The sequence below is a fragment of the Anomaloglossus baeobatrachus genome, chromosome 4, assembly GCF_048569485.1.
Source record: "Anomaloglossus baeobatrachus isolate aAnoBae1 chromosome 4, aAnoBae1.hap1, whole genome shotgun sequence".
Taxonomy (NCBI): domain Eukaryota; kingdom Metazoa; phylum Chordata; class Amphibia; order Anura; family Aromobatidae; genus Anomaloglossus; species Anomaloglossus baeobatrachus.
The window spans coordinates 240,332,778-240,354,356 of NC_134356.1; positions in this window are offsets into that span (position 1 = coordinate 240,332,778).

Consider the following 21,579-nt stretch of genomic DNA (forward strand, 5'->3'; position numbering starts at 1 on the left):
TTGGGGGGGTATTGCAACTTTTGGCCATTTTGAAGCTAAATTGTTCCTTTGGGGGGGTGTTACAACTTTTCGGCATTTTGAGGCGAAATTGTTCCTTTGGGGGGGTATTGCAATTTTTTGCCATTTTGAGGCGAAATTGTTCCTTTGGGGGGGTATTGCAACTTTTGGCCATTTTGAAGCGAAATTGTTCCTTTGGGGGGGTATTGCAATTTTTTGCCATTTTGAGGCGAAATTGTTCCTTTGGGGGGGTATTGCAACTTTTGGCAATTTTGAAGCGAAATTGTTCCTTTCGGGGGGTATTGCAACTTTTCGGCATTTTGAGGCGAAATTGTTCCTTTGGGGGGGTATTGCAATTTTTTTTCCATTTTGAGGCGAAATTGTTCCTTTGGGGGGTATTGCAACTTTTGGCCATTTTGAAGCGAAATTGTTCCTTTGGGGGGGTATTGCAATTTTTTGCCATTTTGAGGCGAAATTGTTCCTTTGGGGGGATATTGCAACTTTTCGGCATTTTGAGGCGAAATTGTTCCTTTGGGGGGGTATTGCAATTTTTTTTCCATTTTGAGGCGAAATTGTTCCTTTGGGGGGTATTGCATCTTTTAGCCATTTTGAAGCGAAATTGTTAATTTCGGGGGGTATTGCAACTTTTCGGCATTTTGAGGCGAAATTGTTCCTTTGGGGGGGTATTGCAATTTTTTTCCATTTTGAGGCGAAATTGTTCCTTTGGGGGGGTATTGCAACTTTTGGCCATATTGAAGCGAAATTGTTCCTTTGGGGGGGTATTACAATTTTTGGCCATTTTGAGGCGAAATTGTTCCTTTGGGGGGGTATTGCAATTTTTTGCCATTTTGAGGCGAAATTGTTGCTTTGGGGGGGTATTGCATCTTTTGGCCATTTTGAAGCGAAATTGTTCCTTTGGGGGGTACGGCAATTTTTCGCCATTTTGAGGCGAAATTGTTCCTTTGGGGGGGTATTGCAACTTTTGGCCATTTTGAAGCGAAATTGTACCTTTGGGGGGTATTGCAAAATTTCGGCATTTTGAAGCGAAATTGTTCCTTTGGGGGGGTATTGCAATTTTTTTGCCATTTTGAGGCGAAATTGTTCCTTTGGGGGGGTATTGCAACTTTTGGCCATTTTTAAGCGAAATTGTTCCTTTGGGGGGGTATTGCAATTTTTTGCCATTTTGAGGCGAAATTGTTCCTTTGGGGGGGTATTGCAACTTTTGGCCATTTTGAAGCGAAATTGTTCCTTTCGGTGGGTATTGCAACTTTTCGGCATTTTGAGGCGAAATTGTTCCTTTGGGGGGGTATTGCAATTTTTTGCCATTTTGAGGCGAAATTGTTCCTTTGGGGGGGTATTGCAACTTTTGGCCATATTGAAGCGAAATTGTTTTTTTGGGGGGGTATTACAATTTTTGGCCTTTTTGAGGCGAAATTGTTCCTTTGGGGGGGTATTGCAATTTTTTGCCATTTTGAGGCGAAATTGTGGGGGTATTGCATCTTTTGGCCATTTTGAAGCTAAATTGTTCCTTTCGGGGGGTATTGCAACTTTTCGGCATTTTGAGGTGAAATTGTTCCTTTGGGGGGGGATTGCAATTTTTTGCCATTTTGAGGCGAAATTGTTCCTTTGGGGGGGTATTGCAACTTTTGGCCATATTGAAGCGAAATTGTTCCTTTGGGGGGGTATTACAATTTTTGGCCATTTTGAGGCGAAATTGTTCCTTTGGGGGGGTATTGCAATTTTTTGCCATTTTGAGGCGAAATTGTTGCTTTGGGGGGTATTGCATCTTTTGGCCATTTTGAAGCGAAATTGTTCCTTTGGGGGGTATGGCAATTTTTCGCCATTTTGAGGCGAAATTGTTCCTTTGGGGGGGTATTGCAACTTTTGGCCATTTTGAAGCGAAATTGTACCTTTGGGGGGTATTGCAAAATTTCGGCATTTTGAAGCGAAATTGTTCCTTTGGGGGGGTATTGCAATTTTTTGCCATTTTGAGGCGAAATTGTTCCTTTGGGGGGGTATTGCAACTTTTGGCCATTTTTAAGCGAAATTGTTCCTTTGGGGGGGTATTGCAATTTTTTGCCATTTTGAGGCGAAATTGTTCCTTTGGGGGGGTATTGCAACTTTTGGCCATTTTGAAGCGAAATTGTTCCTTTCGGTGGGTATTGCAACTTTTCGGCATTTTGAGGCGAAATTGTTCCTTTGGGGGGGTATTGTAATTTTTTGCCATTTTGAGGCGAAATTGTTCCTTTGGGGGGGTATTGCAACTTTTGGCCATATTGAAGCGAAATTGTTTTTTTGGGGGGGTATTACAATTTTTGGCCATTTTGAGGCGAAATTGTTCCTTTGGGGGGGTATTGCAATTTTTTGCCATTTTGAGGCGAAATTGTGGGGGTATTGCATCTTTTGGCCATTTTGAAGCTAAATTGTTCCTTTCGGGGGGTATTGCAACTTTTCGGCATTTTGAGGTGAAATTGTTCCTTTGGGGGGGATTGCAATTTTTTGCCATTTTGAGGCGAAATTGTTCCTTTGGGGGGGTATTGCAACTTTTGGCCATTTTGAAGCGAAATTGTTCCTTTCGGGGGGTATTGCAACTTTTTGTCATTTTGAGGCGAAATTGTTCCTTTGGGGGGGTATTGCAACTTTTCGGCATTTTGAGGCGAAATTGTTCCTTTGGGGGGGTATTGCAATTTTTTTCCATTTTGAGGCGAAATTGTTCCTTTGGGGGGTATTGCAACTTTTGGCCATATTGAAGCGAAATTGTTCCTTTGGGGGGTATTACAATTTTTAACCATTTTGAGGCGAAATTGTTCCTTTGGGGGGGTATTGCAATTTTTTGCCATTTTGAGGCGAAATTGTTGATTTGGGGGGGTATTGCATCTTTTGGCCATTTTGAAGCGAAATTGTTCCTTTGGGGGGTATGGCAATTTTTCGCCATTTTGAGGCGAAATTGTTCCTTTGGGGGGGTATTGCAATTTTTTTTTCATTTTGAGGCGAAATTGTTCCTTTGGGGGGGTATTGCAACTTTTGGCCATTTTGAAGCGAAATTGTTCCTTTGGGGGGGTGTTGCAACTTTATGGCATTTTGAGGCGAAATTGTTCCTTTGGGGGGGTATTGCAATTTTTTTTCCATTTTGAAGCGAAATTGTTCCTTTGGGGGGGTATTGCAATTTTTTGCCATTTTGAGGCGAAATTGTTCCTTTGGGGGGGTATTGCAACTTTTGGCAATTTTGAAGCGAAATTGTTCCTTTCGGGGGGTATTGCAACTTTTCGGCATTTTGAGGCGAAATTGTTCCTATGGGGGTATTGCAATTTTTTGCCATTTTGAGGCGAAATTGTAGCTTTGGGGGGGGTATTGCATGTTTTAGCCATTTTGAAGCGAAATTGTTAATTTCGGGGGGTATTGCAACTTTTCGGCATTTTGAGGCGAAATTGTTCCTTTGGGGGGGTATTGCAATTTTTTGCCATTTTGAGGCGAAATTGTTCCTTTGGGGGGTATTACAATTTTTGGCCATTTTGAGGCGAAATTGATCCTTTGGGGGGGTATTGCAATTTTTTGCCATTTTGAGGCGAAATTGTTGATTTGGGGGGGTATTGCATCTTTTGGCCATTTTGAAGCGAAATTGTTCCTTTGGGGGTATGGCAATTTTTCGCCATTTTGAGGCGAAATTGTTCCTTTGGGGGGGTATTGCAATTTTTTTTTCATTTTGAGGCGAAATTGTTCCTTTGGGGGGGTATTGCAACTTTTGGCCATTTTGAAGCGAAATTGTTCCTTTGGGGGGGTGTTGCAACTTTATGGCATTTTGAGGTGAAATTGTTCCTTTGGGGGGGTATTGCAATTTTTTTTCCATTTTGAGGCGAAATTGTTCCTTTGGGGGGTATTGCAACTTTTGGCCATTTTGAAGCGAAATTGTTCCTTTGGGGGGGTATTGCAATTTTTTGCCATTTTGAGGCGAAATTGTTCCTTTGGGGGGGTATTGCAACTTTTGGCAATTTTGAAGCGAAATTGTTCCTTTGGGGGGGTATTGCAACTTTTGGCCATTTTAAAGCGAAATTGTTCCTTTCGGGGGGTATTGCAACTTTTTGTCATTTTGAGGCGAAATTGTTCCTTTGGGGGGGTATTGCAACTTTTGGCCATTTTAAAGCGAAATTGTTCCTTTCGGGGGGTATTGCAACTTTTTGGCATTTTGAGGCGAAATTGTTCCTTTGGGGGGGTATTGCAACTTTTGGCCATTTTGAAGCGAAATTGTTCCTTTGGGGGGGTATTGCAACTTTTCGGCATTTTGAGGCGAAATTGTTCCTTTGGGGGGGTATTGCAATTTTTTTCCATTTTGAGGCGAAATTGTTCCTTTGGGGGGTATTGCAACTTTTGGCCATATTGAAGCGAAATTGTTCCTTTGGGGGGTATTACAATTTTTGGCCATTTTGAGGCGAAATTGTTCCTTTGGGGGGTATTGCAATTTTTTGCCATTTTGACGCGAAATTGTTGCTTTGGGGGGGTATTGCATCTTTTGGCCATTTTGAAGCGAAATTGTTCCTTTGGGGGGTATGGCAATTTTTCGCCATTTTGAGGCGAAATTGTTCCTTTGGGGGGGTATTGCAATTTTTTTTTCATTTTGAGGCGAAATTGTTCCTTTGGGGGGGTATTGCAACTTTTGGCCATTTTGAAGCGAAATTGTTCCTTTGGGGGGGTGTTGCAACTTTATGGCATTTTGAGGCGAAATTGTTCCTTTGGGGGGGTATTGCAATTTTTTTTCCATTTTGAGGCGAAATTGTTCCTTTGGGGGGTATTGCAACTTTTGGCCATTTTGAAGCGAAATTGTTCCTTTGGGGGGTATTGCAATTTTTTGCCATTTTGAGGCGAAATTGTTCCTATGGGGGTATTGCAATTTTTTGCTATTTTGAGGCGAAATTGTAGCTTTGGGGGGGGTATTGCATCTTTTAGCCATTTTGAAACGAAATTGTTAATTTCGGGGGGTATTGCAACTTTTCGGCATTTTGAGGCGAAATTGTTCCTTTGGGGGGGTATTGCAATTTTTTGCCATTTTGAGGCGAAATTGTTCCTTTGGGGGGTTTTGCAACTTTTGGCCGTTTTGAAGCGAAAATGTTCCTTTCGGGGGGTATTGCAACTTTTCGGCATTTTGAGGCGAAATTGTTCCTTTGGGGGGTATTGCAACTTTTGGCCATTTTGAAGCGAAATTGTTCCTTTCGGGGGGTATTGCAACTTTTCGGCATTTTGAGGCGAAATTGTTCCTTTAGGGGGTATTGCAACTTTTGGCCATTTTGAAGCGAAATTGATCCTTTGGGGGGGTATTGCAACTTTTCGGCATTTTGAGTCGAAATTGTTCCTTTGGGGGGAATTGCAATTTTTTGCCATTTTGAGGCGAAATTGTTCCTTTGGGGGGGTATTGCAACTTTTGGCCATTTTTAAGCGAAATTGTTCCTTTGGGGGGGTATTGCAATTTTTTGCCATTTTGAGGCGAAATTGTTCCTTTGGGGGGGTATTGCAACTTTTGGCCATTTTGAAGCGAAATTGTTCCTTTCGGGGGGTATTGCAACTTTTCGGCATTTTGAGGCGAAATTGTTCCTTTGGGGGGTATTGCAATTTTTTGCCATTTTGAGGCGAAATTGTTCCTTTGGGGGGGTATTGCAACTTTTGGCCATATTGAAGCGAAATTGTTTTTTTGGGGGGGTATTACAATTTTTGGCCATTTTGAGGCGAAATTGTTCCTTTGGGTAGGTATTGCAATTTTTTGCCATTTTGAGGCGAAATTGTGGGGGTATTGCATCTTTTTGCCATTTTGAAGCGAAATTGTTCCTTTCGGGGGGTATTGCAACTTTTCGGCATTTTGAGGTGAAATTGTTCCTTTGGGGGGATTGCAATTTTTTGCCATTTTGAGGCGAAATTATTCCTTTGGGGGGGTATTGCAACTTTTGGCCATTTTGAAGCGAAATTGTTCCTTTCGGGGGGTATTGCAACTTTTTGTCATTTTGAGGCGAAATTGTTCCTTTGGGGGGGTATTGCAACTTTTGGTCATTTCAAAGCGAAATTGTTCCTTTCGGGGGGTATTGCAACTTTTTGGCATTTTGAGGCGAAATTGTTCCTTTGGGGGGGTATTGCAACTTTTGGCCATTTTGAAGCGAAATTGTTCCTTTGGGGGGGTATTGCAACTTTTCGGCATTTTGAGGTGAAATTGTTCCTTTGGGGGGGTATTGCAATTTTTTTCCATTTTGAGGCGAAATTGTTCCTTTGGGGGGGTATTGCAACTTTTGGCCATATTGAAGCGAAATTGTTCCTTTGGGGGGTATTACAATTTTTGGCCATTTTGAGGCGAAATTGTTCCTTTGGGGGGGTATTGCAATTTTTTGCCATTTTGAGGCGAAATTGTTGCTTTGGGGGGGTATTGCATCTTTTGGCCATTTTGAAGCGAAATTGTTCCTTTGGGGGGTATGGCAATTTTTCGCCATTTTGAGGCGAAATTGTTCCTTTGGGGGGGTATTGCAATTTTTTTTCATTTTGAGGCGAAATTGTTCCTTTGGGGGGGTATTGCAACTTTTGGCCATTTTAAAGCGAAATTGTTCCTTTGGGGGGGTGTTGCAACTTTTCGGCATTTTGAGGCGAAATTGTTCCTTTGGGGGGGTATTGCAATTTTTTGCCATTTTGAGGCGAAATTGTTCCTTTGGGGGGGTATTGCAACTTTTGGCCATTTTGAAGCGAAATTGTTCCTTTGGGGGGGTATTGCAATTTTTTGCCATTTTGAGGCGAAATTGTTCCTTTGGGGGGTATTGCAACTTTTGGCCATATTGAAGCGAAATTGTTTTTTTGGGGGGGTATTGCAATTTTTGGCCATTTTGAGGCGAAATTGTTCCTTTGGGGGGGTTTTGCAACTTTTGGCCATTTTGAAGCGAAATTGTTCCTTGGGGGGTATTGCAATTTTTTGCCATTTTGAGGCGAAATTGTTCCTTTGGGGGGGTATTGCAACTTTTGGCCATATTGAAGCGAAATTGTTTTTTTGGGGGGGTATTACAATTTTTGGCCATTTTGAGGCGAAATTGTTCCTTTGGGGGGGTATTGCAATTTTTTGCCATTTTGAGGCGAAATTGTGGGGGTATTGTATCTTTTGGCCATTTTGAAGCGAAATTGTTCCTTTCGGGGGGTATTGCAACTTTTCGGCATTTTGAGGCGAAATTGTTCCTTTGGGGGGGTATTGCAACTTTTGGCCATATTGAAGCGAAATTGTTTTTTTGGGGGGGTATTGCAATTTTTGGCCATTTTGAGGCGAAATTGTTCCTTTGGGGGGGTATTGCAACTTTTGGCCATTTTGAAGCGAAATTGTTTCTTGGGGGGGTATTGCAATTTTTTGCCATTTTGAGGCGAAATTGTTCCTTTGGGGGGGTATTGCAACTTTTGGCCATATTGAAGCGAAATTGTTTTTTTGGGGGGGTATTACAATTTTTGGCCATTTTGAGGCGAAATTGTTCCTTTGGGGGGGTATTGCAATTTTTTGCCATTTTGAGGCGAAATTGTGGGGGTATTGTATCTTTTGGCCATTTTGAAGCAAAATTGTTCCTTTGGGGGGGTATTGCAACTTTTGGCCATTTTGAAGCGAAATTGTTCCTTTCGGGGGGTATTGCAACTTTTCGTTATTTTGAGGCGAAATTGTTCCTTTGGGGGGGTATTGCAACTTTTGGCCATTTTGAAGCGAAATTGTTCCTTTCGGGGGGTATTGCAACTTTTCGGCATTTTGAGGCGAAATTGTTCCTTTGGGGGGGTATTGCAACTTTTGGCCATTTTTAAGCGAAATTGTTCCTTTGGAGGGGTATTGCAATTTTTTTCCATTTTGAGGCGAAATTGTTCCTTTGGGGGGGTATTGCAACTTTTGGCCATATTGAAGCGAAATTGTTTCTTTGGGGGGTATTACAATTTTTGGCCATTTTGAGGCGAAATTGTTCCTTTGGGGGGGTATTGCAATTTTTTGCCATTTTGAGGCGAAATTGTTGCTTTGGGGGGGTATTGCATCTTTTGGCCATTTTGAAGCGAAATTGTTCCTTTCGGGGGGTATTGCAACTTTTCGGCATTTTGAGGTGAAATTGATCCAATGGGGGGGTATTGCAACTTTTGGCCATTTTGATGCGAAATTGTTCCTTTCGGGGGGTATTGCAACTTTTCGGCATTTTGAGGCGAAATTGTTCCTTTGGGGGGGTATTGCAATTTTTTGCCATTTTGAGGCGAAATTGTTCCTTTGGGGGGGTATTGCAACTTTTGGCCATTTTGAAGCGAAATTGTTCCTTTGGGGGGGTGTTGCAACTTTATGGCATTTTGAGGCGAAATTGTTCCTTTGGGGGGGTATTGCAATTTTTTTTCCATTTTGAGGCGAAATTGTTCCTTTGGGGGGTATTGCAACTTTTGGCCATTTTGAAGCGAAATTGTTCCTTTGGGGGGTATTGCAATTTTTTGCCATTTTGAGGCGAAATTGTTCCTTTCGGGGGGTATTGCAACTTTTCGGCATTTTGAGGCGAAATTGTTCCTATGGGGGTATTGCAATTTTTTGCCATTTTGAGGCGAAATTGTAGCTTTGGGGGGGGTATTGCATCTTTTAGCCATTTTGAAGCGAAATTGTTAATTTCGGGGGGTATTGCAACTTTTCGGCATTTTGAGGCGAAATTGTTCCTTTGGGGGGGTATTGCAATTTTTTGCCATTTTGAGGCGAAATTGTTCCTTTGGGGGGTTTTGCAACTTTTGGCCGTTTTGAAGCGAAATTGTTCCTTTCGGGGGGTATTGCAACTTTTCGGCATTTTGAGGCGAAATTGTTCCTTTGGGGGGTATTGCAACTTTTGGCCATTTTGAAGCGAAATTGTTCTTTTCGGGGGGTATTGCAACTTTTCGGCATTTTGAGGCGAAATTGTTCCTTTAGGGGGGTATTGCAACTTTTGGCCATTTTGAAGCGAAATTGATCCTTTGGGGGGGTATTGCAACTTTTCGGCATTTTGAGTCGAAATTGTTCCTTTGGGGGGGTATTGCAACTTTTGGCCATTTTTAAGCGAAATTGTTCCTTTGGGGGGGTATTGCAATTTTTTGCCATTTTGAGGCGAAATTGTTCCTTTGGGGGGGTATTGCAACTTTTGGCCATTTTGAAGCGAAATTGTTCCTTTCGGGGGGTATTGCAACTTTTCGGCATTTTGAGGCGAAATTGTTCCTTTGGGGGGTATTGCAATTTTTGGCCATTTTTAAGCGAAATTGTTCCTTTGGGGGGTATTGCAATTTTTTGCCATATTGAAGCGAAATTGTTTTTTTGGGGGGGTATTACAATTTTTGGCCATTTTGAGGCGAAATTGTTCCTTTGGGGGGGTATTGCAATTTTTTGCCATTTTGAGGCGAAATTGTGGGGGTATTGCATCTTTTGGCCATTTTGAAGCGAAATTGTTCCTTTCGGGGGGTATTGCAACTTTTCGGCATTTTGAGGTGAAATTTTTCCTTTGGGGGGGATTGCAATTTTTTGCCATTTTGAGGCGAAATTGTTCCTTTGGGGGGGTATTGCAACTTTTGGTCATTTCAAAGCGAAATTGTTCCTTTCGGGGGGTATTGCAACTTTTTGGCATTTTGAGGCGAAATTGTTCCTTTGGGGGGTATTGCAACTTTTGGCCATTTTGAAGCGAAATTGTTCCTTTGGGGGGGTATTGCAACTTTTCGGCATTTTGAGGCGAAATTGTTCCTTTGGGGGGGTATTGCAATTTTTTTCCATTTGGAGGCAAAATTGTTCCTTTGGGGGGGTATTGCAACTTTTGGCCATATTGAAGCGAAATTGTTCCTTTGGGGGGTATTACAATTTTTGGCCATTTTGAGGCGAAATTGTTCCTTTGGGGGGGTATTGCAATTTTTTGCCATTTTGAGGCGAAATTGTTGCTTTGGGGGGGTATTGCATCTTTTGGCCGTTTTGAAGCGAAATTGTTCCTTTGGGGGGTATGGCAATTTTTCGCCATTTTGAGGCGAAATTGTTCCTTTGGGGGGGTATTGCAATTTTTTTTTCATTTTGAGGCGAAATTGTTCCTTTGGGGGAGTATTGCAACTTTTGGCCATTTTGAAGCGAAATTGTTCCTTTGGGGGGGTGTTGCAACTTTTCGGCATTTTGAGGCGAAATTGTTCCTTTGGGGGGGTATTGCAATTTTTTGCCATTTTGAGGCGAAATTGTTCCTTTGGGGGGGTATTGCAACTTTTGGCCATTTTGAAGCGAAATTGTTCCTTTGGGGGGGTATTGCAATTTTTTGCCATTTTGAGGCGAAATTGTTCCTTTGGGGGGGTATTGCAACTTTTGGCCATATTGAAGCGAAATTGTTTTTTTGGGGGGGTATTGCAATTTTTGGCCATTTTGAGGCGAAATTGTTCCTTTGGGGGGGTATTGCAACTTTTGGCCATTTTGAAGCGAAATTGTTCCTTGGGGGGGTATTGCAATTTTTTGCCATTTTGAGGCGAAATTGTTCCTTTGGGGGGGTATTGCAACTTTTGGCCATATTGAAGCGAAATTGTTTTTTTGGGGGGTATTACAATTTTTGGCCATTTTGAGGCGAAATTGTTCCTTTGGGGGGGTATTGCAATTTTTTGCCATTTTGAGGCGAAATTGTGGGGGTATTGTATCTTTTGGCCATTTTGATGCGAAATTGTTCCTTTCGGGGGGTATTGCAACTTTTCGGCATTTTGAGGCGAAATTGTTCCTTTGGGGGGGTATTGCAACTTTTGGCCATATTGAAGCGAAATTGTTTTTTTGGGGGGGTATTGCAATTTTTGGCCATTTTGAGGCGAAATTGTTCCTTTGGGGGGGTATTGCAACTTTTGGCCATTTTGAAGCAAAATTGTTCCTTGGGGGGGTATTGCAATTTTTTGCCATTTTGAGGCGAAATTGTCCCTTTGGGGGGGTATTGCAACTTTTGGCCATATTGAAGCGAAATTGTTTTTTTGGGGGGGTATTACAATTTTTGGCCATTTTGAGGCGAAATTGTTCCTTTGGGGGGGTATTGCAATTTTTTGCCATTTTGAGGCGAAATTGTGGGGGTATTGTATCTTTTGGCCATTTTGAAGCGAAATTGTTCCTTTGGGGGGGTATTGCAACTTTTGGCCATTTTGAAGCGAAATTGTTCCTTTCGGGTGGTATTGCAACTTTTCGTTATTTTGAGGCGAAATTGTTCCTTTGGGGGGTTATTGCAACTTTTGGCCATTTTGAAGCGAAATTGTTCCTTTCGGGTGGTATTGCAACTTTTCGGCATTTTGAGGCGAAATTGTTCCTTTGGGGGGTTATTGCAACTTTTGGCCATTTTTAAGCGAAATTGTTCCTTTGGGGGGGTATTGCAATTTTTTTCCATTTTGTGGCGAAATTGTTCCTTTGGGGGGGTATTGCAACTTTTGGCCATATTGAAGCGAAATTGTTCCTTTGGGGGGTATTACAATTTTTGGCCATTTTGAGGCAAAATTGTTCCTTTGGGTGGGTATTGCAATTTTTTGCCATTTTGAGGCGAAATTGTTGCTTTGGGGGGGTATTGCATCTTTTGGCCATTTTGAAGCGAAATTGTTCCTTTCGGGGGGTATTGCAACTTTTCGGCATTTTGAGGTGAAATTAATCCATTGGGGGGGTATTGCAACTTTTGGCCATTTTGATGCGAAATTGTTCCTTTGGGGGGTATTGCAACTTTTCGGCATTTTGAGGCGAAATTGTTCTTTTGGGGGGTATTGCAATTTTTTGCCATTTTGAGGCGAAATTGTTCCTTTGGGGGGGTATTGCAACTTTTGGCCATTTTGAAGCGAAAATGTTCCTTTGGGGGGTATTGCACTTTTTTGCCATTTTGAGGCGAAATTGTTGCTTTGGGGGGGTATTGACACTTTTGGCCATTTTGAAGCGAAATTGTTCCTTTCGGGGGGTATTGCAACTTTTCGACATTTTGAGGCGAAATTGTTCCTTTGGGGGGGTATTGCTTCTTTTGGCCATTTTGAAGCGAAATTGTTCCTTTCGGGGGGTATTGCAACTTTTCGGCAATTTGAGGCGAAATTGTTCCTTTGGGGGGGTATTGCAATTTTTTGCCATTTTGAGGCGAAATTGTTCCTTTGGGGGGGTATTGCAACTTTTGGCCATTTTGAAGCGAAATTGTTCCTTTCGGGGGGTATTGCAACTTTTCGGCATTTTGAGGCAAAATTGTTCCTTTGGGGGGTATTGCAATTTTTTTTTCATTTTGAGGCGAAATTGTTGCTTTGGGGGGGCATTGCATTTTTTGGCCATTTTGAAGCGAAATTGTTCCTTTCGGGGGTATTGCAACTTTTCGGCATTTTGAATCGAAATTGTTCCTTTGGGGGGGTATTGCAATTTTTTGCCATTTTGAGGCGAAATTGTTCCTTTGGGGGGGTATTGCAACTTTTGGCCATTTTTAAGCGAAATTGTTCCTTTCGGGGGGTATTGGAACTTTTCGGCATTTTGAGGCGAAATTGTTCCTTTGGGGGAGTATTGCAACTTTTGGCCATATTGAAGCGAAATTGTTTTTTTGGGGGGGTATTGCAATTTTTGGCCATTTTGAGGCGAAATTGTTCCTTTGGGGGGGTATTGCAATTTTTTGCTATTTTGAGGCGAAATTGTTCCTTTCGGGGGGTATTGCAACTTTTCGGCATTTTGAGGCGAAATTGTTCCTTTGGGGGGGTATTGCAACTTTTGGCCATATTGAAGCGAAATTGTTTTTTTGGGGGGGTATTGCAATTTTTGGCCATTTTGAGGCGAAATTGTTCCTTTGGGGGGGTATTGCAACTTTTGGCCATTTTGAAGCGAAATTGTTCCTTGGGGGGGTATTGCAATTTTTTGCCATTTTGAGGCGAAATTGTTCCTTTGGGGGGGTATTGCAACTTTTGGCCATATTGAAGCGAAATTGTTTTTTTGGGGGGGTATTACAATTTTTGGCCATTTTGAGGCGAAATTGTTCCTTTGGGGGGGTATTGCAATTTTTTGCCATTTTGAGGCGAAATTGTGGGGGTATTGTATCTCTTGGCCATTTTGAAGCGAAATTGTTCCTTTGGGGGGGTATTGCAACTTTTGGCCATTTTGAAGCGAAATTGTTCCTTTCGGAGGGTATTGCAACTTTTCGTTATTTTGAGGCGAAATTGTTCCTTTGGGGGGGTATTGCAACTTTTGGCCATTTTGAAGCGAAATTGTTCCTTTCGGGGGGTATTGCAACTTTTCGGCATTTTGAGGCGAAATTGTTCCTTTGGGGGGTATTGCAACTTTTGGCCATTTTTAAGCGAAATTGTTCCTTTGGGGGGGTATTGCAATTTTTTTCCATTTTGAGGCGAAATTGTTCCTTTGGTGGGGTATTGCAACTTTTGGCCATATTGAAGCGAAATTGTTCCTTTGGGGGGTATTACAATTTTTGGCCATTTTGAGGCGAAATTGTTCCTTTGGGGGGGTATTGCAATTTTTTGCCATTTTTAGGCGAAATTGTTGCTTTGGGGGGGTATTGCATCTTTTGGCCATTTTGAAGCGAAATTGTTCCTTTCGGGGGGTATTGCAACTTTTCGGCATTTTGAGGTGAAATTAATCCATTGGGGGGTATTGCAACTTTTGGCCATTTTGATGCGAAATTGTTCCTTTGGGGGGTATTGCAACTTTTCGGCATTTTGAGGCGAAATTGTTCTTTTGGGGGGTATTGCAATTTTTTGCCATTTTGAGGCGAAATTGTTCCTTTGGGGGGTATTGCAACTTTTGGCCATTTTGAAGCGAAATTGTTCCTTTGGGGGGTATTACAATTTTTTGCCATTTTGAGGCGAAATTGTTGCTTTGGGGGGGTATTGACACTTTTGGCCATTTTAAAGCGAAATTGTTCCTTTGGGGGTATTGCAACTTTTCGGCATTTTGAGGCGAAATTGTAGCTTTGGGGGGGTATTGCATCTTTTAGCCATTTTGAAGCGAAACTGTTAATTTCGGGGGGTATTGCAACTTTTCGGCATTTTGAGGCGAAATTGTTCCTTTGGGGGGGTATTGCAATTTTTTTTCCATTTTGAGGCGAAATTGTTCCTTTGGGGGGTATTGCAACTTTTGGCCATTTTGAAGCGAAATTGTTCCTTTCGGGGGGTATTGCAACTTTTCGGCATTTTGAGTCGAAATTGTTCCTTTGGGGGGTATTGCAATTTTTTGCCATTTTGAGGCGAAATTGTTCCTTTGGGGGGGTATTGCAACTTTTGGCCATTTTGAAGCGAAATTGTTCCTTTCGGGGGGTATTGCAACTTTTCGGCATTTTGAGGCGAAATTGTTCCTTTGGGGGGTATTGCAATTTTTTGCCATTTTGAGGCGAAATTGTTCCTTTGGGGGGGTATTGCAACTTTTGGCCATATTGAAGCGAAATTGTTTTTTTGGGGGGGTATTACAATTTTTGGCCATTTTGAGGCGAAATTGTTCCTTTGGGGGGGTATTGCAACTTTTGGCCATTTTGAAGCGAAATTGTTCCTTTGGGGGGGTATTGCAACTTTTCGGCATTTTGAGGCGAAATTGTTCCTTTGGGGGGGTATTGCAATTTTTTGCCATTTTTAGGCGAAATTGTTGCTTTGGGGGGGTATTGCATCTTTTGGCCATTTTGAAGCGAAATTGTTCCTTTCGGGGGGTATTGCAACTTTTCGGCATTTTGAGGTGAAATTAATCCATTGGGGGGTATTGCAACTTTTGGCCATTTTGATGCGAAATTGTTCCTTTGGGGGGTATTGCAACTTTTCGGCATTTTGAGGCGAAATTGTTCTTTTGGGGGGTATTGCAATTTTTTGCCATTTTGAGGCGAAATTGTTCCTTTGGGGGGTATTGCAACTTTTGGCCATTTTGAAGCGAAATTGTTCCTTTGGGGGGTATTGCAACTTTTCGGCATTTTGAATCGAAATTGTTCCTTTGGGGGGGTATTGCAATTTTTTGCCATTTTGAGGCGAAATTGTTCCTTTGGGGGGGTATTGCAACTTTTGGCCATTTTGAAGCGAAATTGTTCCTTTCGGGGGGTATTGCAACTTTTCGGCATTTTGAGGCAAAATTGTTCCTTTGGGGGGTATTGCAATTTTTTTTTCATTTTGAGGCGAAATTGTTGCTTTGGGGGGGCATTGCATTTTTTGGCCATTTTGAAGCGAAATTGTTCCTTTCGGGGGTATTGCAACTTTTCGGCATTTTGAATCGAAATTGTTCCTTTGGGGGGGTATTGCAATTTTTTGCCATTTTGAGGCGAAATTGTTCCTTTGGGGGGGTATTGCAACTTTTGGCCATTTTTAAGCGAAATTGTTCCTTTCGGGGGGTATTGGAACTTTTCGGCATTTTGAGGCGAAATTGTTCCTTTGGGGGAGTATTGCAACTTTTGGCCATATTGAAGCGAAATTGTTTTTTTGGGGGGGTATTGCAATTTTTGGCCATTTTGAGGCGAAATTGTTCCTTTGGGGGGGTATTGCAATTTTTTGCTATTTTGAGGCGAAATTGTTCCTTTCGGGGGGTATTGCAACTTTTCGGCATTTTGAGGCGAAATTGTTCCTTTGGGGGGGTATTGCAACTTTTGGCCATATTGAAGCGAAATTGTTTTTTTGGGGGGGTATTGCAATTTTTGGCCATTTTGAGGCGAAATTGTTCCTTTGGGGGGGTATTGCAACTTTTGGCCATTTTGAAGCGAAATTGTTCCTTGGGGGGGTATTGCAATTTTTTGCCATTTTGAGGCGAAATTGTTCCTTTGGGGGGGTATTGCAACTTTTGGCCATATTGAAGCGAAATTGTTTTTTTGGGGGGGTATTACAATTTTTGGCCATTTTGAGGCGAAATTGTTCCTTTGGGGGGGTATTGCAATTTTTTGCCATTTTGAGGCGAAATTGTGGGGGTATTGTATCTCTTGGCCATTTTGAAGCGAAATTGTTCCTTTGGGGGGGTATTGCAACTTTTGGCCATTTTGAAGCGAAATTGTTCCTTTCGGAGGGTATTGCAACTTTTCGTTATTTTGAGGCGAAATTGTTCCTTTGGGGGGGTATTGCAACTTTTGGCCATTTTGAAGCGAAATTGTTCCTTTCGGGGGGTATTGCAACTTTTCGGCATTTTGAGGCGAAATTGTTCCTTTGGGGGGTATTGCAACTTTTGGCCATTTTTAAGCGAAATTGTTCCTTTGGGGGGGTATTGCAATTTTTTTCCATTTTGAGGCGAAATTGTTCCTTTGGTGGGGTATTGCAACTTTTGGCCATATTGAAGCGAAATTGTTCCTTTGGGGGGTATTACAATTTTTGGCCATTTTGAGGCGAAATTGTTCCTTTGGGGGGGTATTGCAATTTTTTGCCATTTTTAGGCGAAATTGTTGCTTTGGGGGGGTATTGCATCTTTTGGCCATTTTGAAGCGAAATTGTTCCTTTCGGGGGGTATTGCAACTTTTCGGCATTTTGAGGTGAAATTAATCCATTGGGGGGTATTGCAACTTTTGGCCATTTTGATGCGAAATTGTTCCTTTGGGGGGTATTGCAACTTTTCGGCATTTTGAGGCGAAATTGTTCTTTTGGGGGGTATTGCAATTTTTTGCCATTTTGAGGCGAAATTGTTCCTTTGGGGGGTATTGCAACTTTTGGCCATTTTGAAGCGAAATTGTTCCTTTGGGGGGTATTACAATTTTTTGCCATTTTGAGGCGAAATTGTTGCTTTGGGGGGGTATTGACACTTTTGGCCATTTTAAAGCGAAATTGTTCCTTTGGGGGTATTGCAACTTTTCGGCATTTTGAGGCGAAATTGTAGCTTTGGGGGGGTATTGCATCTTTTAGCCATTTTGAAGCGAAACTGTTAATTTCGGGGGGTATTGCAACTTTTCGGCATTTTGAGGCGAAATTGTTCCTTTGGGGGGGTATTGCAATTTTTTTTCCATTTTGAGGCGAAATTGTTCCTTTGGGGGGTATTGCAACTTTTGGCCATTTTGAAGCGAAATTGTTCCTTTCGGGGGGTATTGCAACTTTTCGGCATTTTGAGTCGAAATTGTTCCTTTGGGGGGTATTGCAATTTTTTGCCATTTTGAGGCGAAATTGTTCCTTTGGGGGGGTATTGCAACTTTTGGCCATTTTGAAGCGAAATTGTTCCTTTCGGGGGGTATTGCAACTTTTCGGCATTTTGAGGCGAAATTGTTCCTTTGGGGGGTATTGCAATTTTTTGCCATTTTGAGGCGAAATTGTTCCTTTGGGGGGGTATTGCAACTTTTGGCCATATTGAAGCGAAATTGTTTTTTTGGGGGGGTATTACAATTTTTGGCCATTTTGAGGCGAAATTGTTCCTTTGGGGGGGTATTGCAACTTTTGGCCATTTTGAAGCGAAATTGTTCCTTTGGGGGGGTATTGCAACTTTTCGGCATTTTGAGGCGAAATTGTTCCTTTGGGGGGTATTGCAATTTTTTGCCATTTAGAGGCGAAATTGTTCCTTTGGGGGGGTATTGCAACTTTTGGCCATTTTGAAGCGAAATTGTTCCTTTGGGGGGGTATTGCAATTTTTTGCCATTTTGAGGCGAAATTGTTGCTTTGGGGGGGTATTGACACTTTTGGCCATTTTGAAGCGAAATTGTTCCTTTCGGGAGGTATTGCAACTTTTCGGCATTTTGAGGCGAAATTGTTCCTTGGGGGGGGTATTGCAATTTTTTGCCATTTTGAGGCGAAATTGTTCCTTTGGGGGGGTATTGCAACTTTTGGCCATTTTGAAGCGAAATTGTTCCTTTCGGGGGGTATTGCAACTTTTCGGCATTTTGAGGCGAAATTGTTCCTTTGGGGAGGTATTTCAATTTTTTGCCATTTTGAGGCGAAATTGTTCCTTTTTGGGGGGTATTGCAACTTTTGGCCATTTTGAAGCGAAATTGTTCCTTTCGGGGGGTAATGCAACTTTTCAGGATTTTGAGGCGAAATTGTTCCTTTGGGGAGGTATTGCAATTTTTTGCCATTTTGAGGCGAAATTGTTCCTTTGGGGGGGTATTGCAACTTTTGGCCATTTTGAGGCGAAATTGTTCCTTTGGGGGGGTATTGCAACTTTTTGCCATTTTGAAGCGAAATTGTTCCTTTCGAGGGGTAATGCAACTTTTCGGCATTTTGAGGCGAAATTATTCCTTTGGAAGGGTATTGCAATTTTTTGCCATTTTGAGGTGAAATTGTTCCTTTGGGGGGGTATTGCAACTTTTGGCCGTTTTGAAGCGAAATTGTTCCTTTGGGGGGGTATTGCAATTTTTTGCCATTTTGAGGCGAAATTGTTCCTTTGGGGGGGTATTGCAACTTTTGGCCATATTGAAGCGAAATTGTTCCTTTGGGGGGGTATTACAATTTTTGGCCATTTTGAGGCGAAATTGTTCCTTTGGGGGGTATTGCAACTTTTGGCCATTTTGAAGCGAAATTGTTCCTTTCGGGGGGTATTGCAACTTTTCGGCAATTTGAGGCGAAATTGTTCCTTTGGGGGGGTATTGCAATTTTTTGCCATTTTGAGGCGAAATTGTTCCTTTGGGGGGGTATTGCATATTTTGGCCATTTTGAAGTGAAATTGTTCCTTTGGGGGGGTATTGCAATTTTTTGCCATTTTGAGGCGAAATTGTTCCTTTGGGGGGGTATTGCAACTTTTGGCCATTTTGAAGCGAAATTGTTCCTTTGGGGGGGTATTGCAATTTTTTGCCATTTTGAGGCGAAATTGTGGGGGTATTGTATCTTTTGGCCATTTTGAAGCGAAATTGTTCCTTTCGGGGGGTATTGCAACTTTTCGGCATTTTGAGGTGAAATTGTTCCTTTGGGGGGGTATTGAAATTTTTAGCCATTTTGAGGCGAAATTGTTCTTTTGGGGGGGTATTGCAACTTTTCGGCATTTTGAGGCGAAATTAATCCATTGGGGGGTATTGCAACTTTTGGCCATTTTGATGCGAAATTGTTCCTTTGGGAGGGTATTGCAACTTTTCGGCATTTTGAGGCGAAATTGTTCCTTTGGGGGGTATTGCAATTTTTTGCCATTTTTGAGGCGAAATTGTTCCTTTGGGGGGGTATTGCAACTTTTGGCCATTTTGAAGCGAAATTGTTCCTTTCGGGGGGTATTGCAACTTTTCGGCAGTTTGAGGCGAAATTGTTCCTTTGGGGGGGTATTGCAATTTTTTGCCATTTTGAGGCGAAATTGTTGCTTTGGGGGGGTATTGCATCTTTTGGCCATTTTGAAGCGAAATTGTTCCTTTCGGGGGGTATTGCAACTTTTCGGCATTTTGAGGTGAAATTGTTCTTTTGGGGGGGTATTGCAACTTTTGGCCATTTTGAAGCGAAATTGTTGCTTTCGGGGGGTATTGCAACTTTTCGGCATTTTGAGGCGAAATTAATCCATTGGGGGGGTATTGCAACTTTTGGCCATTTTGATGCGAAATTGTTCCTTTGGGGGGGTATTGCAACTTTTCGGCATTTTGAGGCGAAATTGTTCCTTTGGGGGGTATTGCAATTTTTTGCCATCTGGAGACGAAATTGTTCCTTTGGGGGGGTATTGCAACTTTTGGCCATTTTCAAGCGACATTGTTCCTTTGGGGGGGGGTATTGCAATTTTTTGCCATTTTGAGGCGAAATTGTTGCTTTGGGGGGGTATTGCAACTTTTGGCCATTTTGAAGCGAAATTGTTCCTTTCGGGGGGTATTGCAACTTTTCGGCATTTTGAGGCGAAATTGTTCCTTTGGGGGGGTATTGCAATTTTTTGCCATTTTGAGGCGAAATTGTTCCTTTGGGGGGGTATTGCAACTTTTGGCCATTTTGAAGCGAAATTGTTCCTTTCGGGGGGTATTGCAACTTTTCGTCATTTTGAGGCGAAATTGTTCCTTTGGGGAGGTATTGCAATTTTTTGCCATTTTGAGGCGAAATTGTTCCTTTGGGGGGGTATTGCAACTTTTGGCCATTTTGAAGCGAAATTGTTCCTTTCGGGGGGTATTGCAACTTTTCGGCATTTTGAGGCGAAATTGTTCCTTTGGAAGGGTATTGCAATTTTTTGCCATTTTGAGGTGAAATTGTTCCTTTGGGGGGTATTGCAACTTTTGGCCATTTTGAAGCGAAATTGTTCCTTTCGGGGGGTATTGCAACTTTTCGGCATTTTGAGGCGAAATTGTTCCTTTGGGGAGGTATTGCAATTTTTTGCCATTTTGAGGCGAAATTGTTCCTTTGGGGGGGTATTGCAACTTTTGGCCATTTTGAAGCGAAATTATTCCTTTCGGGGGGTATTGCAACTTTTGGCCATATTGAAGCGAAATTGTTCCTTTGGGGGGGTATTGCAACTTTTCGGCATTTTGAGGCGAAATTGTTCCTTTGGGGAGGTATTGCAATTTTTTGCCATTTTGAGGTGAAATTGTTCCTTTGGGGGGGTATTGCAACTTTTGGCCATTTTAAAGCGAAATTGTTCCTTTCGGGGGGTATTGCAACTTTTCGGCATTTTGAGGCGAAATTGTTCCTTTGGAAGGGTATTGCAATTTTTTGCCATTTTGAGGTGAAATTGTTCCTTTGGGGGGGTATTGCAACTTTTGGCCGTTTTGAAGCAAAATTGTTCCTTTGGGGGGGTATTGCAACTTTTCGGCATTTTGAGGCAAAATTGTTCCTTTGGGGGGGTATTGCAATTTTTTGCCATTTTGAGGCGAAATTGTTCCTTTGGGGGGGTATTGCAACTTTTGGCCATTTTGAAGCGAAATTGTTCCTTTCGGGGGGTATTGCAACTTTTCGGCATTTTGAGGCGAAATTGTTCTTTTGGGGGGGTATTGCAATTTTTTGCCATTTTGAGGCGAAATTGTTCCTTTGGGGGGTATTGCAACTTTTGGCCATTTTGAAGCGAAATTGTTCCTTTCGGGGGGTATTGCAACTTTTCGGCATTTTGAGGCGAAATTGTTCCTTTGGGGAGGTATTGCAATTTTTTGCCATTTTGAAGCGAAATTGTTCCTTTCGGGGGGTATTGCAACTTTTGGCCATATTGAAGCGAAATTGTTCCTTTGGGGGGGTATTACAATTTTTGGCCATTTTGAGGCGAAATTGTTCCTTTGGGGGGGTATTGCAACTTTTCGGCATTTTGAAGCGAAATTGTTCCTTTCGGGGGGTATTGCAACTTTTCGGCATTTTGAGACGAAATTGTTCCTTTGGGGGGGTATTGCAATTTTTTGCCATTTTGAGGTGAAATTGTTCCTTTGGGGGGGAATTGCAACTTTTGGCCATTTTGAAGCGAAATTGTTCCTTTGGGGGGGTATTGCAATTTTTTGCCATTTTGAGGCGAAATTGTTCCTTTGGGGGGGTATTGCAACTTTTGGCCATTTTGAAGCGAAATTGTTCCTTTCGGGGGGTATTGCAACTTTTCGGCATTTTGAGGCGAAATTGTTTCTTTGGGGGGGTATTGCAACTTTTGGCCATTTTGAAGCGAAATTGTTCCTTTGGGGGGTATTGCAACTTTTCGGCATTTTGAGGCGAAATTGTTCCTTTGAGACGAAATTGGTCCTTTGGGGGGGTATTGCAACTTTTTGCCATTTTGAAGCGAAATTGTTCCTTTCGGGGGTATTGCAACTTTTCGGCATTTTGAGGCGAAATTGTTCCTTGGGGGGGTATTGCAATTTTTTGCCATTTTGA